The sequence below is a fragment of the Danaus plexippus genome, chromosome 6, assembly GCF_018135715.1.
Source record: "Danaus plexippus chromosome 6, MEX_DaPlex, whole genome shotgun sequence".
NCBI lineage: Eukaryota > Metazoa > Arthropoda > Insecta > Lepidoptera > Nymphalidae > Danaus > Danaus plexippus.
In genome coordinates, this window is record NC_083540.1 from 2,266,392 (window position 1) to 2,283,353 (window position 16,962).

At 29.7% G+C, this 16,962-nt stretch overlaps 1 long non-coding RNA gene across 2 annotated transcripts; it reads left to right on the forward strand.

Annotated features, from left to right (window-relative positions):
* The first annotated feature begins 5,014 nt into the window (after positions 1–5,014).
* On the forward strand, positions 5,015–16,381 carry LOC116779159 (uncharacterized). 2 transcript variants are annotated; one of them, XR_004354174.2, is made up of 3 exons: positions 5,015–5,140; positions 10,801–11,041; positions 15,966–16,381. It is a non-coding gene; the product is annotated as an uncharacterized LOC116779159 (long non-coding RNA). The 2 variants fall into 2 exon arrangements; XR_009753974.1 differs by lacking the exon at positions 5,015–5,140 and adding an exon at positions 5,168–5,336.
* The last annotated feature ends 581 nt before the right edge of the window (positions 16,382–16,962 follow it).

A 16,962-nucleotide genomic window follows, 5' to 3' on the forward strand; every position in this document is an offset into this window, starting at 1 on the left:
TTAATAAAAAATATTGACAATTACATTACATGATATTGTGATATTTTCTTTGTACTATCGAATATTTCATAAAATATTTGTAGATGGCCAAATTAAACCTTATAACTTACAATAAATATAATTTTGGTTGTGTTGATTCCACTGAAGTACATGTTATTAAATTAGATCTGTATTATACAGCTTCAATCAATACCTCTTTAGTAGGAACAAAAGGTTCAATTATTTATTGTTTCTGTTTGCAAATCAACATGCAGAGATCAGAGTTTTATCAATGGTTTATTTTGTAATCAATAAAAAATTATTTTCAGATATCCGTGAATCCAGTATCATCAACGACCGATTAGCCATTCAGATCTGTTGCAATTGCTAATTCAAATTGACACATCAGGCCAGACGAAAATATCTACCGTCTGGATACAGTGGGGTTGGGAGGTGCCCCCTACCATTGTGTCGAACAATAAACAATTCAATCAATTCTGTGCTTTAATCCATTATCAATAAGAGTTGTTTGTCAAGATATCTCCAACAAATGCAATACATCGGCATAATAGGTTTTGACACTCCCACTCTTTATAAGCAGAGTGAAGTTTCATTTCCTATTCCATATTTTTTGTTTTAAACCTTTGTGTATAATAGATCACGTGGTAGTTTTTCGTGCAACCATCAGTAAGCCACGTAATTTCTAAGTTACGACTTAAACAATTGTTGCTATACCTACAATATACGGCAAGAAGTTATTCTAGACATATCCTTTATATACTGCATGCAGTGTCAGAATCAAAAAGAAAGTCATATCTAACATCACACAAGTGGTTCACCAAAAACTCTGTAACAGAACGCTATGCAGCAGCACGCCAGACTCAAGATAGCACCGCGCGTGATTATATTGGGATGGCGCATTTCGTGCACTTTTAGCTAAAATCTCAGCAATCGATGTATAAATAATCGTTAACCAATACGTCCGAAAACACGCAAACCAACGGCCGTAGTACGATATTTCAGGAAGGTATTCCCCCGTCCGTCAGACGCAACTACAGAACATCCTATTTATAAGCGTCTATGTATAAATTCACTAAAAGTTAACACCACAACACACGTAACGAATATAAACTCGGAAAAGCCTCTATTAATAATCGACCGACTGACTTTGCTACCAAAAATAATAGTCTAATTGTGAAAAGTTTATGCGGGATGGGTCGTGGACCGGGGCTATCTTGGGGCGGCTAAACTTAGTGGTGCGTACGAGCCAGATGGTAAAATTAGTGCTGAGTTTCAACGAGACGCCGTCTGCTGCTGCTCATGACGACACAGCGTCCATTCACGGCACACGCCAGCCACTATGACGAACGCGTTACCAACTGCCAAACTTATGACATACCATTTTTGAATTCAACAGCCATATTGCCAGGTAATTGCTATGAAGACTCGCTGTCAACGCAAGACTGCACCTGCCTTTTAATATTGCAAGCGCAACGTACAGGGTTAGATGTTCTGCTGGTCTAAATGCTATGGTGGCAATCTTCAATAGAAGCAGCATAGCTTTTAATTTACTTTTTTTTTATTATTTCTCACAAATGCTTAACTTTTATAGCTGCTAAGATATTGAAATATATTATATACTTTTTTAAAATAAGATATTATTTAAAACTTATGATGTTGTAAACAAGGGCATTTCACTAAGGACAGAGGTCTGTCACATATTAATTAATATATCTTTGGCAAAAAATTAGACGGATACATTTCAAGCTTTACTGAGTGCGGTTTCAACCCCGTAAAATGTGATGGAGCGGCAATTCAAAGGATTTTTAAGGGCCGCTTGTTTCATAATGAAAGGAAAATTACGTTAAATAGCCAGTGAATTTTAAAACAGTGATGCCTAAGAACACCTATAGGATAATTTTCTTAAGCAAATATTACATGAAAGCAGTACATGCGGTAAAAAAATTATTTTTATTAATAAGTTTAGTGTTTAAACTCTCCAAAAACGTCCGAGTTCATTAGAAATAAAGAATTAAATATTTGAATATGAAGCGAAAAATGCTTTAGCTTTTAAGCACTTCAACCCAGAAATAGACAAGAAAAATATTCTATAATAGGTTTATTAAAGTAATGTTTATAAAATATAACAAAATAATTGTTTGAATTTAACAATAACATAACGTTTAGGTTCTTCAAAAGCAGGTTTCTAACAAATTAATCCTGTTTCAATAGTCACTAACAGCCAATATACCGTCATAGAATCCACTACAAATATTAATGTATTTCGACTAACATAAAAAAAATAAGAAAGCTTCAGGTATTTAAAACGTGTAATATAATTCATAACTTTGCGCACGAGAAGCTATTTAATAAGTTTCATGACGTAACAATAAAAGTAACAAAACAACGACATATATCTGTCTCTCTGTTTGAGAAACATAAATAGTAAGAAATAATGTCTGTCTCCGATGAGTTTGGACAGACGCCAAAACTCGTGATCTGAACACGATTCGACTGTATCGTCAGTTTATTAATTTGTGTACTAAATCAGCAAGGGAAAATTTAAATTGTGATGTTTGACAAAGTTTATTGTTTCATAACCACTTAACGAAAATATTTAAAGCCATAGGTACTTCAACAATATCGAATTATATTTCTTTCTTAGAAATGTTACTTTTCTGAATTTTAAATATGATTTCTCTCAAATAAAAATAAGCTCTCACTTCTGAAACTAAGAGAGACTTAGTTGTTTCTTGAATATCATAAGTATCGGACGAATGCATTCAACCGAAATTTAAGTACTTCTGAGTTGGTGCAGTCACGACACGGTACGCCGTACGTTTCAATTATTGTTACAAAGATCCATGAAAAAATTGATCTTCTTTTAACAAAATTTCCTTATTTTACTAAAAAAAATTCTTTGACATCAAAACATTATATCGATTTAAACGATATTAATTGTAATTTTATAGATTTCGTACAGTATATCAACAGTAACTACGTCCAACTGACTGATGTCACAAAACGGCAAATTGCTGTAATATATTTTTTCACGATGTATATTAAAAGTGAAACACGCAATAGCTTCCTGTTTTCAGTAACATTTATCTATTATTTAAGGCAAGAGTGCCGTCAGACATCTTGTAAGTGTCGGCTTTGTTTGTCGGATTCCTTTTATCAATTTCACTGTATATTGTACCTCGAAGGTATTACATGACATGTTATTCTTATTTTATACACGTTTGTTATTCTTGTTATAAATTATTATTTATCGTGTTGTCATTTTATGTAATTTTTTTTAAATTTCGCTACATAGTAACTCATATGAAAAAAAATACTTAGTCATTTTACGCCCTATAGTATAATTATAAATAATAAGAAATTTATAATCATTCAAACAAAATCGGAATTTTTTCAAAGTATACAATAGGCAAAAGAGTAGAAAAAATTCTGTAGATATTTTTATTGTACATAACAATGTCTTTTTCAAAACAAATGCTATTTTATCACCATCACACACAAATATTTTTTAAATCCAAAGTTTTGGACTGAGACATTTGTTTAAATTTTCAAAAAAAAAAAATTCGTGTAGAGTAGAGAGTATCTTATAAAGGGCTTGAATAGGATATTAACAGTTAAGTAAGAAGAATTGTTTCTATATATTCCTACATATCTATGCACTCGTATGTAAACAGTTCCTTAATACGTAAAAAAACTCTTGAATAAGGTTTAGAAACCATTGATTAAATGCAAACGCTTTTCTAAAGGTGTTCGTCGCAAGGATTACTGTTTTGTCGAATGATTTCAACAGTATCAGACGATTTTGTACTGAAATTCTAAAGATTACAATGTTGATGTATTACTGGAACTTTCTATTCAATAATCTTATTTGGTTATTATATGTTTAGCTTTCTCTTTGTTTCTTTCTTTTATTTCTTAATTTTATGTTACGTTTGATTATTTTTATATATATTTTTTTCGGCATGACGTTAAGATATTTTAATATTTAATTTTCGTTTTCTTTGTTATGATAGGGATTGATATTGTAGAAGTATCTCCCAGTTAAGGTATTTTTTTCGTTTTGCTGATAATATTCGTCTGCTTTATAGAGTAATGGAATTCTCTATAATCCTATTATAAAATATATATATATATATATATATATATATATATATATGAATATATATAGGCTTATTAATTACAACCTATGTAATTTTTTTATGTATCGATCATAACAGATCGCGCTTATTTCTATATGTTGATTATATTACTTTCCCTAGTAACAAAGTTATACAAAGGTATTGTACAGTTATTAATCATCCGTGTATATTACCCGACAGAAAACATTTATGAAGTCCAGCCAATATGGGTCAGAAAAATTGTGTTCGGAAGCAATTATATTCCGTTGAGTAATATTGTTTATCAGCATATTGAATTGTTTATATATAACATTAACAAAAAGATCACGAATTTATTTTTATTGTGATTTGTTTAAATATCTAAAACGTTAAATGTCACGCTTTTCTCGTATTATAGCTCTGTCTAAATGGAGGATATAAAATTTTTTATAGTTGTTCCGAGACAAAAAAAAAAGTTGTTTATAAATGCAGCGTCTTATCTTTCGTCACAGTAAACGGCTCATTAAAGCACATCATAAAAATAGGAAATACGAGGCAGCGTTCACGGGTTGGGCGAGAATAAACAAACATACAGCTTTGTGGAGTTCTATAGCGTGAATAACTCTCTCTTGAGAAGGTTATATATTATTTTGATGAAATAAAGCAATACTTCCAATGATTTTGATTATTTAAGATATTATTGTAAAACATTTTAAATACAACATTTTTGTTGATATATCAAAACATATATACAAAACAGAATTCCTAATACGGCGTAGCTCGAAAATTCTTATGTGAGATTGAAGCGAATATCTCGGCTGTGTTTAGGGCGGGGGGCAAAGCGCTATACCGCCCAAAATAGATCGCACGTGCCGTCGCGGCTGCCCACGCGCACCCAAGATGGCCGCTGCCGCCGCATAAACTCGCCTGTGTGAGTGTGATTTATGCATACGTACTTGTACAACGGCACACAAATTTTTAGTTCACAAAAAACACAAATGAAAATGCAGTGTATCACAAGGCAGTAAAGGCGAAAATAGATCGTATGTATTATTATTAATTGGCTGGTTTGTGTTTATCGCGTTGCCGTGATGAAAATCCTATTGCGTCGAGTCTATAGGTACGTCTTGTGTAGCAATTTACGCTGTAGCTTGATTTAATAACATGCACATACCACCAGGATGTTTTGAAAGTACCGGTCGCAGTTTTATTTACATATTATATTTCCACAAAGGAAGAGTGAGTAGGTTTACTACATTTAATCCGAATATTAAACTCTTGTAACATAATTTTTTGTTTAATTAAATGATAAGTAACAAGAATTAACAAATTACTTGTGACATTTCAGCCCATCTTGTAGCTGCAGTGCAAGTAATCTCTTACTACTTATTCTATATCTAAAAATTTTAATTACAGGTCACAATAAAAAACATGTGTATAATATGTTACAAATACTTTAAATATTTAAAATATAAAGAATTAGGATATCGGAAAGGTATAAAAATAGCAATGGAGGCTATTAGTTAAGATAACAATGAGAAATATATTAATCCAGTATTTATTTGTATGACGTGACTATCATACATGTTGTAAGGAAGTTTTACCTCTACAGATTAGAGAGAAATGATATTCTATTAACGTTTTCTATAGACTATAATGAATGCAGAAGAAAATATTTCACTGTAAGCTTTGAGCTTTTGAGGTTACAAAGGAACGTGCCGATCGCTTACGACGACGACTGTTTAAAACGCACACATAAATCAGACAGCTCACATAAATCAGCATTTTTACAAACGATTTTTACGAAGTTTATTAAATCGTGAAAATTTTGAGTTAATTATGCTTATTCTAGTTAAATTATCAGTTTTTACAATCCTGCATAATGAGGAAATTCTCCAGACAAACTAATTTGTCTTACAAGTCCACCATATTATACGTTTCAAAATAATAAAAAAATAACAAAAGCTCTTTATATTCTTAAATGATTTTACTACAAAATAATCTTTGCTAGGAAACGATTTAGGCCTTATAATTTTAAAAGAGAAATACTGTTTAAATGTATGTTAAGCTATTGGTAACGGTACTCAGTACAGTAGTAAAAAATGTGGGATTTTTTACAAAGTTGAGTTCGTAAAAAGATGTACATATATATATATATATATATATATATATGTACATCTATATATATATATTATATTGGTATGTAGAAAAAATTTAGAGAAAGTACACCATCGTGTATGATAGTGTATGATACAGGGGGAGTTAGGTTAGTTAGGTTATTATTATTATTATTATTTAACAGCAAAGGATAGTATAATACAAGACTTATATGGTTCCAGTTATAGGGAGTGTTACAATTAACTAACAAGATGTTTTTTGAAGTCATAGATGTTAAAGACAGCATATTTTTTGGCAAATTGTAATAAGAAGTAAGAGTTTAAGTAGATTAAGTTAAAAGAAGAAAGAAATGGTAATGTATAAGGACTGGAGTGTTATGTTTGTGATTTGATGACTGGCATATAAAAAAAAACACATTTTCAATGGTATCTTAATGTTATCACAATAATGTTTATATATCCGTAGACCTGCTTTGGCACGTTCTTTAAAATACTTTTTCAATATTCTTTTTTTATATGAAAAAAGCCATGGCCTGAGCTAGATAGTTATTTAACCAAGCAAGTTTCAGTACTGTATGATATTTGTAAAGCTCAAAAATTATATAACAAGAGATTGCAAACCTTTTAACGTGTTTCATATGACGAGGCAAATCTTGATCACGTTCAAACGAAGCACAAGTATTAAGTTTTTACAATTCAACTCTATATAAGATAGATTTATGGTAACGCTTACTTTCAAAAAATAATTGAATTATAAGAACTTTGATATTCGGAAACGGAATCATTTTTCATCTAGTTTTAATATTATTGTCTGATTATTCATTAATAACAATTAAATTCAGAAATAGTAAAAGACAATTGCTATTTTTATAAATTTAAATTTATTCAGAAAATTTCTTTCAGTATAAACTTTTTTTTCTTCACTTTAGTGAAAAACTATTATTATAAACTTTTAAATTATTATAAACTTTTAAATTATTATAAAGAATAATTCATTATTTTGTCAAGAAATGAATCAGACCGCCGCTATGTCCGGTGTTTCTTTTAACACGTGATCCTGTCTCGTTGACAAAAAAATAAAAAAAAAAGAGATTTCCTCCACATTAGTCACTTGATTATGTTTAACCAGACAAATTGTTCCATGTCAACAGTGAATCACGTTTTATAAAAAAAAATAATATGAAACAATAATAATTACACATAGCCAATAATTTGTCCGAACGCTTTTTTTCAATCTTGCATAACAATATAGATTCAAAACAGTGTAATGAGATCTAAGATTTTCGCGAGTTTTATTCATTTAAATGAAACTAGTATTATTCGGATATACTACGCGGATTTTATTATTTAAAAAACACAATGTCAATTCACATCTCGTCTGCCCGTGATCACGGTTGCTGCAAAGTAACCGAAACGTCGGGATTATGTAGTTTTTTAAATAATAAAATCCGCGTAGTATATCCGAATAATACTAGTTTCATTAAAATTCAAAACAGTTTTTTTAGAAGTTTTTCTTTTCTTTGTATTTCATAGGCTTTGCCTGTAGAACCAATATCCAAGAAACATGCAAACACTCCAACAAACTCTAAAATGTAATAATACATTTTTGTGAACTTTTTTGTATCGGTAAACTCGAATTTTTGTGTTAAAGCGATTAAGAATACTTTTTATATCGTTGTTTAAGGAACTAACCATAGAGTAAATAGGAATCCTAGTTCAATATGCAGCTTAAGAGCTACGCATTGAGTTTCCGCACGCTCAGGATTTATAGGCGAGCTGTAGGGTGTCCCGATTATATGATTTTAAAAATATAATTATATATGCTTAAATTTTTCACTCAAACGGTTATATACCATCTATGATCTTATAATTAAGCTGAAGAATTCATTTGTTTCAGCGTTCTAATATTGTAACTTTCTCACCGCATTGGTAATAAATACAAAAAGTATATAAACAAAAACCTGCAGCTTTTAAAATAAAAAAGTTTATAGAGTGATTATTAAAATTCCAGTATTTATGACTAAAAAATTGAAATAAGTTTATTCCAAGCTATTGTTCTTAAAATTTTAAACATCGCTCGACCTATTTGTCCTGTATTCGGTTACAGCTGGTCACTGATCACGCGGCGCGCGCTCATCTAAATTTAGCCTCGCCTCCCGTCGAGATGCTGGAGATATAATCCTCCCTTAGTGCTATACCCACCTGCTGTATTTTGTCACTTTATGATTGGTTCAAGGGTTGCTTCTTAATAGTGATTGCATATTTATTTTAGTACCAAACAATGCTAAAAAATATTTTTTTGGTCCATTTAGTGTACGTAAAGTTGAATTATTCTTTAGGTTTTAAGTCTAAATCGATGCAAATAAAGCGAGGGTCAGTATTTCCAGTATTAAATCATTAACAAATAAAACCTTACTTCGTGTTCAAGTTTCGATTTTTTACGTACGCAATTGTAGTCTTAATCATTGGAACGAACATTAAAAACCATCACTATAAAATGTTTCTTATTCCAATAATAATAACGTTCATATTCCTATATATAGTTGGTAATTTATGTTGTTTTCCAAAGTGAAATGTGTTAGACGACACGTGCGCCGTGCGCAAAGTAAGCTGAGATCCTTTGGCAGCTGCTTTTCAATTTGACGCCGCTCTGACTCAACTTCAAGTATTTGAAAAATAAAACAACGCTTTACATAAATCGATTTGGCGGTTGTTTCGTCGGGGAGGTATTTAATTGAAATATATACGAAAAAGTAAAATATACTACAAAGGCATATAAATAAGATGAAGCTAGCAAAGAACCTAAAAAAAATACTTTGAGAAATGAACAGGAACAACAGTAGTAAATATGCTGGAAACGAAAAAAGTATTATGAGTTATATAGTCAAAACAATGGATTATAAAAGAATTTTTTAAATGAGAGTAACAAGAAGATAAAGATCAGGAAAATATAATCAAATTAGTAGAGGTTGTGTTTTTATATAAATTAAATTAAGAAATGTAGGCTTGCAGAACTGAAAGAATTAAAGAACATATTAATCTTTTTAGCCCTTAAAGTGTGCTAACAAGAATACGTTTTATAGACTTATCCCATGCAAAATTTTTGTATTATTATAATAAAGTATACCTAAAGCTACAATGTATGTACATCTGTATAAAGGTTGATGTTAAAATTTTTGCTATACTACATAGAATGACATAAATCTCAGCAGAAATAACTTTTTATATTGTTCATATGAGAAGATGCATAAAGACATTTCAATGTAGACAAATTCTTCTGGTTTAATTATATATTTTAACATTAAATCCGTTAAAAGAATTACGCAACAGTTAAAAAGATATTCTTCGAAAAAAAAAGAATTAAGAAATCCCTTTTCATGGGGTTCTGTTAAAGTCTTTTTGATTTTTACCTTCATTAGCTCCGATAGTCTAACTGCCAATGGAAAATGGGCACTATTTTGTTCAGTTTAACAGTCTGGTTTTTTTCTAACTCCATCATACCAGCTTTCACTCACTTAGTTAATAGTCTTTCAAAAATTCTCTTCATTAAATGTCACTTCCTTTATTTTGTTTCGTATTGCCGGTATATTCCGACGTGTTAAATGTTTATAACTGTCATTAATATGTCCTCAGGGAAGGGAAACGTCTTAATGATTGGATGTTTCGCAGATGTTTACCAAGGGTCTTCCGTCAAAACTTACGTAACATAATTTTCTAAGTAAGTAATATTTATATTAACAGCACGAAGACATACATTTCGGAAGTTATTTACTGGTGGAAATAAAGAATGAAACTTATAAAAGAAATACTCGAACCAATGATACTTTTACCAAAACTACGCTGTATACATTCACATTCGCAACAAGTTTTCCGTGACTTGATTAGAATAGCTTAGTTTTTAAACTTTGATGACCGGTAAACTTATTTAGAATTTAAATACTTTTGTATAAAACTATGATTTTCGGATTATCGGATTACAAAGCTATTAATTTTGTTATTTTAAATTTTACTAAACGTTTTGGTTGCTTCACATCATCCTTGATTGCTTCGGACGAGATGTTTAAGTCTGTCGAAAATTATAGTTTTATTAAAATATTTCATTTCATAATATAAAGACAATTATTAATATCCAAATGAAAATAATGTTTGACTGAGTATTCGCAATATTCCAAGTACTTTCCTTTTGGCTCAGTTATTATATAATGTACTACAAAACCTTCAGCAACGTTAACATGAGAGCAAGCTTGTCAAAGGTAGCTTTGACAAACCAATTCCACCACAATACATTTTCACTTTATTAGCCAACACACTACCAGTGTCCATAATGAAACAAATTTCTTGTTTGAATTCAAATGTATTATTAAATTACTATTAAATAAATCACTATAAAAATGCTTTATATAAATTAAATCTGAAAGTTTAAAGGAGGGTTTTTAACATTTTTATTCATAGCTGTCACTTGATCGTTAAATTAAATTTAAAAAGTATTGAGTTAAAAGAAGTTTCTCATGATTTAGTAATATTAATATCAAATATAAATAGAAAACAATAAATAAGATGATTGTATCATTTTTTTCATTTTTCAGCTATCCTAACTAGCTCTACCAAACTACAATTCAGTTAAATCTCTACATAAAGCTGAAAGCGCCGTGGGGTGAGTGAGTGAATTGGCGCAATGCCAGCCGGCGTCTCTGGCGCGCAGCCAAATCGAGAGCGTACAGTGGAAAAAATGGCCGTCGCGCATCTTTGATATGCGTCATGCGCGTGCGCATGTTGCACGGTTTTAGAGAAAACCTGTTACGACTGAAAGAAAATTACAACTATCAAGTAAGATTAAAATCATTTTAAATCAAATTGCCTAAAGATAAATTCACTATTTTAAGATTGAGCTGCTATGAAATATTTTCCTTACTAGATAATCTAATCTGAAGTCAGTGATATAACAACTTCAACTTATTAAATTCTGGATTTCACTTGTGTATGCATTACATTTTTGACGTTATATATTACTTCAAATAAGTTTATTTAAACAATTCTAAGCCTTGGATAATATATAAACTAAAGAAATAAACCAAGGAAATAAAGCCCATAAATTTATTAATAAAAAAAACCTATTTAATTATATGATTACTCAATTTGTAAGGATTTGGAAAGTATATTTTTTTCCTTTTTATATGGATATTTAATCTCCTATTGCTTGAACCAAATTCTCATGAAATGTCATGTCAAATCACTGTCATTCTAAGACCGCGAAAATGTTAAAAGTTTTAGTGAGAAAAAATGTTGATTTAATAAATGGCGTGGAAACTCTGGATAGTGAATGACGGTGTTACATAACCAATGTTTACGGCATGTGATTTCCATATACTTTGTAACACAATTTGATGTTAGCCAGCTATGTATTTATAACATCCAAGATAAACTTTTATAATTAATATAATATATCGCATTTGGTTTTCCCTCCTTTGTTAACACAAATTATTAAATTGATACAAAAAAAAAGTTGCCTATGGCAATCATATAATTTTGCGGCAAATTCGAAACTTTAAAATCACTTTACGTACAAGAAACGAACATATTTTAATATGAAGTTATATTTTTATTATATTCTTTTAAATAGAATGTCCCGCAACATATAATCTCAGCAATATATTTGAGTTTTAAATCTAAACCAGTACCATTATTTTGGACAAATCACACTTAGACTTGAAAGAATCTAAGGATATCTTAAATTCATGTGCATGATATATTTTTTGTTATGCATTTAAAACCATTTCGAGTGCACAATGACATTTTTTATTTACGTAATGTCTATTAGCATTGAACATGGTAGATTAAATATACACAAAACTACTGAAACATATAAAGCTGGTAAAACATCGAAATCGTTAAAAGTTTTCTCATATAACCTGAACGTATTATAGAGGTCTATTAAAGTTTTATAGAACTCAAGCTAACACGATGTTGTTGTGAAAAACCGCGTGAAGTGCCTGGACCGAAGCCAAGGCGCAACAGGCAGGCGTATTGGGACAATGCTTTCGAAGATAAATACGGTTACACTCAGACAATTTGTTTCCTTTTTAAAGTTAGCTAACAACGATTTTTTTATTGCATTTCTATTCGTAAGATTACAGAACTTTGAACGAGTTATGTTTTTAATATTTAAATTTAATAAATTTATAAACATTCCTCTCGTTAGCATTTGATATTACATATAATTCACTGAAATTTATCTTTAGAGGCTTTTTGAATCATCTTTTAATATAATCTCTCGTATTAACACTGTATTAACCAGACAGTATAAAACAATACTCATGATGCAGACCTGCTTTTCAAATGCCAAATAATGAAATAACAAAATTCATTACATCGAGATAAGTCTTCGATACTTACAAGTTGGCTCCTTGCCAACTGGAAGCTGTAGTGGTCAAAATGTACAATCGGGGATATATAACTTTTAAATTTTAGTTGAAAATAAAATGAATTCTATTTTTCACAGATATTTTTTTTGGAACACAATTTTATCTAGAGTTTTCGTGGAAAAGTATGTCTAACTAAATAAGTATTTTTATTTATATATTTATTTATGATATACCTGTACTATTTTCTAATTAACATAATAACTGGAATAGTCACTGGATTGGCTATAGTTTTGTATCTTATTGATATTCTGTTTTGTTCGCTAAGGAGGTGTTATTTATTTTATTCAAATTATTTCTACTGGCAAGCTAATGATATGAAAGTTCATGACTGTAATTAATATTATGTCACCAATCGCGTGATAGATGTCAAATTAGACAAAGCGTTCAATTTATTTCTGTCACATTTTTTCATTTCTTTACATCATCAGCTCCTTTGTTGTTATTGCGTTACTTTTATTATGTGAATGTTACAGCCTGCATTTATGAAATCTTTCATTAAGTCAAGATTTATTAGACTTGACTCTTTCTCTTGTGGCAGGGGAAAAAATGTGTGGATATGATCGTTATTCAAACTCACTATTAAATTTTTCTTGGAAGGAATAAATCACTATCATGTCTATAGTAGGTACTATGGTACTATGGTACCTAATATAGAAATGAGAGTATAATATATATATATATATAATTTATATGGAATTCTCTGTTAAAATTTATTTACCCGACTGTACCTTGTAAGAGACGATGACCTCGAAATCACGTCTAGCCAAATGTCGAGATGCCGGACAGCGGTGACGATAAAACACACATTTCTCAGAAACACAACCAACAATAAACAAATTCTATACTTTAAAAGTTACTATGGTAAAAGAAATCCACTTCCATAATATTTTCTTCCCGAGTCTAAAAATTTTAATTTGTTTATTTTAAATATGGTTATTTTTCATAAAATCTCACAAATTAATACCGCTGATTTACTTTTTCAACTGTTTTGCGTCAATAAAAATAGTTTCCTTGATTTTAATTTTATAAAATGCTTGTAATATTTATCACCGAACACGGAACATTTCTTCGGCAAGTTTTAATGATATGGAAAATAAAATAAAAGCATCTTGAGGTTTTTAAAAACAGTTTTAAATTATGTGTTATATATTGCGAAAGTTCAATTTTGCTATGCAATATATTTATAGTGAACAGTTGTTTACGACAGTTACCATTTATGTTTTATTTTGTGATAATTAATGTTTTAAGTTCCGGAATTTTATTTTCCTATGTCAATATATTAAAAAGTCGAAATTTAATAGAATTAAAAATATTTAACTATTATTTTTTTTATTATCGTAATGTTTTTTTTAGTCTTAGATGAGATTATATAAATTTTTTAACAAAATAAATTATTTTTTCAAGAGATGTATTGAGAATGGCATTAAAGATAATAATCAGACAGGGATGACTGTTTCAGCAATAATATTTAGATTTCCTCTGCCAAAAACCCGCTGTGGGCGTTCATGCGTAAAAAGTAGCCATGAGATAACGAAATAGTGAGACTATTACCAATCAAAACCTATGAGTTATACACTTCTATTAATAAAATAAAGATAATCAGTGAAATAATGAGTGTAGAAGTGCTACTATCTTTTGTAATTTTTGAAACAATTCGTTTGTTTATTAAAAAAATCTAAATATCCAGTTATAAGAACAAGAACAAGAAAATTTAACACAGTAACCCCACGTACGTATAATTTGTCCTGGTTTATATTAAATAATGGTTTCAATACTATTAATACAAATAATATAAGATATAGAGAAAAAGGAAATGGCTACATTATATTTGAGGTTAATATGACGCAAACATTATTATGACTGACACAAGTAATGTTATTAAAATGTCACACAATTATGCTATGAATAAAAACGCAAGTACACAATAAGGAATTTTTCTCAAATATATAAAAACTATACAACATATTGATCTTGATTATAAGAAATTTTTATATATGTTCAAAACTATGCTTAATATATTTTTTGTTATTTATTTGTATGAGATTATACTTTTTTTTATGACCACAGTGATAGAACCCAACAAATATCTGTTTAACATTATATTTGCAATTTAAAATAACAGAAGATTTACGTCAACATGATCATTTGCTACATGATATAAAATAAGTAATTATAAATGCTTTGAAATGTTACGATAAATTTAATTATATACCTAATTTTGAACCCATTTTTCATAATCGGAACAAGTACCTTCTATTACTGAATTGAAATAATGAATAAACCTAATTTTAAAGGAATGAACAGCATTTAAGAAATAATATAAATTTTTACTATTTCTTAGAAGATTACTGGTTATATAAATACTTTTTTTAAATATTTTTTTTTTATATATTGAGAAGCGTGTTCAATTAAAAAATATTATATTAAATTACTCATTGTTATCTGTGTGTCACTTTATTTAAGGGACGAGTTAATAGCTTACGTATTGAAACCTGTATTATCACACCAAATCTGTGGATTTACGTTCACGTGAATGCCCAAAGGCGTTTATCCTTTGTTCATTTGCCCGTTGAATCATCCATAAAATTTTAGTTCATTCATATCAGGCCTAAAAGACTTCCACCAGCACGTGTTAAATATTTACCAAATTATTCGGCGAAACATTTCAATGAGGCGACTGACAAACAACAGACGCGGTGCATATATCTCTAACCTTAATTTATTAAATTTTTTTAAGGTAATATCTTAAAACTATCGAAATTAATTTCAAAAAACTTTATACTGCAGTTTGTAATTGGATTGTAAAAGTTGAAGTTTTTGTCAAAGAAAATTTATATTTAAATATTGTTACTTTTAACTTTATTTTATACTGAAGCAACCTTCTCTGCGCCTGTGTGTATATTATATGTATATTATGTTGTTTATAAAAATTAAGAGGTGAACCAGCAACGTGTTACGTCATAAGCTTATGATGATGGGTGATGAATGTCCATCATCTGGGTCCATTAAAAATTTCCCGGTACCAAACGTAACCTTTAACCAACGTCACTGGTTGGCTACAGTGACTAACACTGGCAGTTCGCCAACGTCTCGACCCATATACCACAGCTATCTTCCTAGAGCACTTCTTGACAATTGAATTAGGTTGAAATATTTTTTCTTACTACTGGCAAAGGTAGAAATGAAGACTTTGCTTTGAAACATAGCGGTATTTTGTGGCAACAAATAATAATTTACTACGGTTATATTAAATTTCATACTTATAAAACTAATGGAAACTTTTGATTTCATCCAGATTATTTTCCATCGTTTTCATATTTATGTTACAGGAGATGATATTGACGGACAGACGGCATTGATTGAGGAGGGGGGAAATAAATAAACTGAGAAACATAGTCAATGGTGTCGACATAAAATCACCGTATATTTTTATTTAGACTAGTACGATCGATTTAAATTATTTTAAACATTCTGTTATAATTCATCTATTATATATATATAAATGTAATTGATTTTCTAGATTTGTTCTTTCATATTAATGACTCAGTTATAAAAAGATATAGAATAATATAATAAACGTATGAAAGATTGAAACGAGCATAAGAGCCACATTAGTAATGCGCAGGAGTGTGTGGGCGGGGAGTCGTCCGGTACACGGCGCCCAAAGTACAATTAACAAGAAAACTAGAGAATAAAGACAATCCCTTGATTTATTTCAATTAATTTATATTTTTTGTACATCGTTATTGGTTCCCTAAATTTATGTTCATTTTTATTATTCCAAAAAAAATCTATAATTATAGAATTTTAAGCGAGAACTTTATATCTATTGTTTTAAACCTTAAATTTTAGTAAAGTGTAAATAAACCATTGTTTTACTAAAACTGAATGAACTATATGTTTTTTTTTTCTAATAAATCCATCTAAATTTAGCTTGTTACTGTACTGCCCGCCATATTAGAAGTGACTCCCCTTGTCCCCTTCAGACACACCTATCACGCACTACGAGGGAAGTGAGCTAGGATGTTATTAATATGATAACTGAAAATCTCTATTTAATATAACATATATCAACAACATAGAGTGAAATTCTATGAACTGTGATTCTGTACTAAATTAAACCATAGTATTTCTTGATAAGGTACACTAACTTTTTGACCAACTCAAAGCAATATTTAATTTCAATTTATTAAGTTTTGCTTTTTTCTAACCCTGCTCACGTATTTATTAGATACCTGGTATGTTAACCGAATTATCTGAATATGTATGGCCTATATGTTCTTTAGAATTTACATATATAGAATATATAAATCTTCCTTAACATTT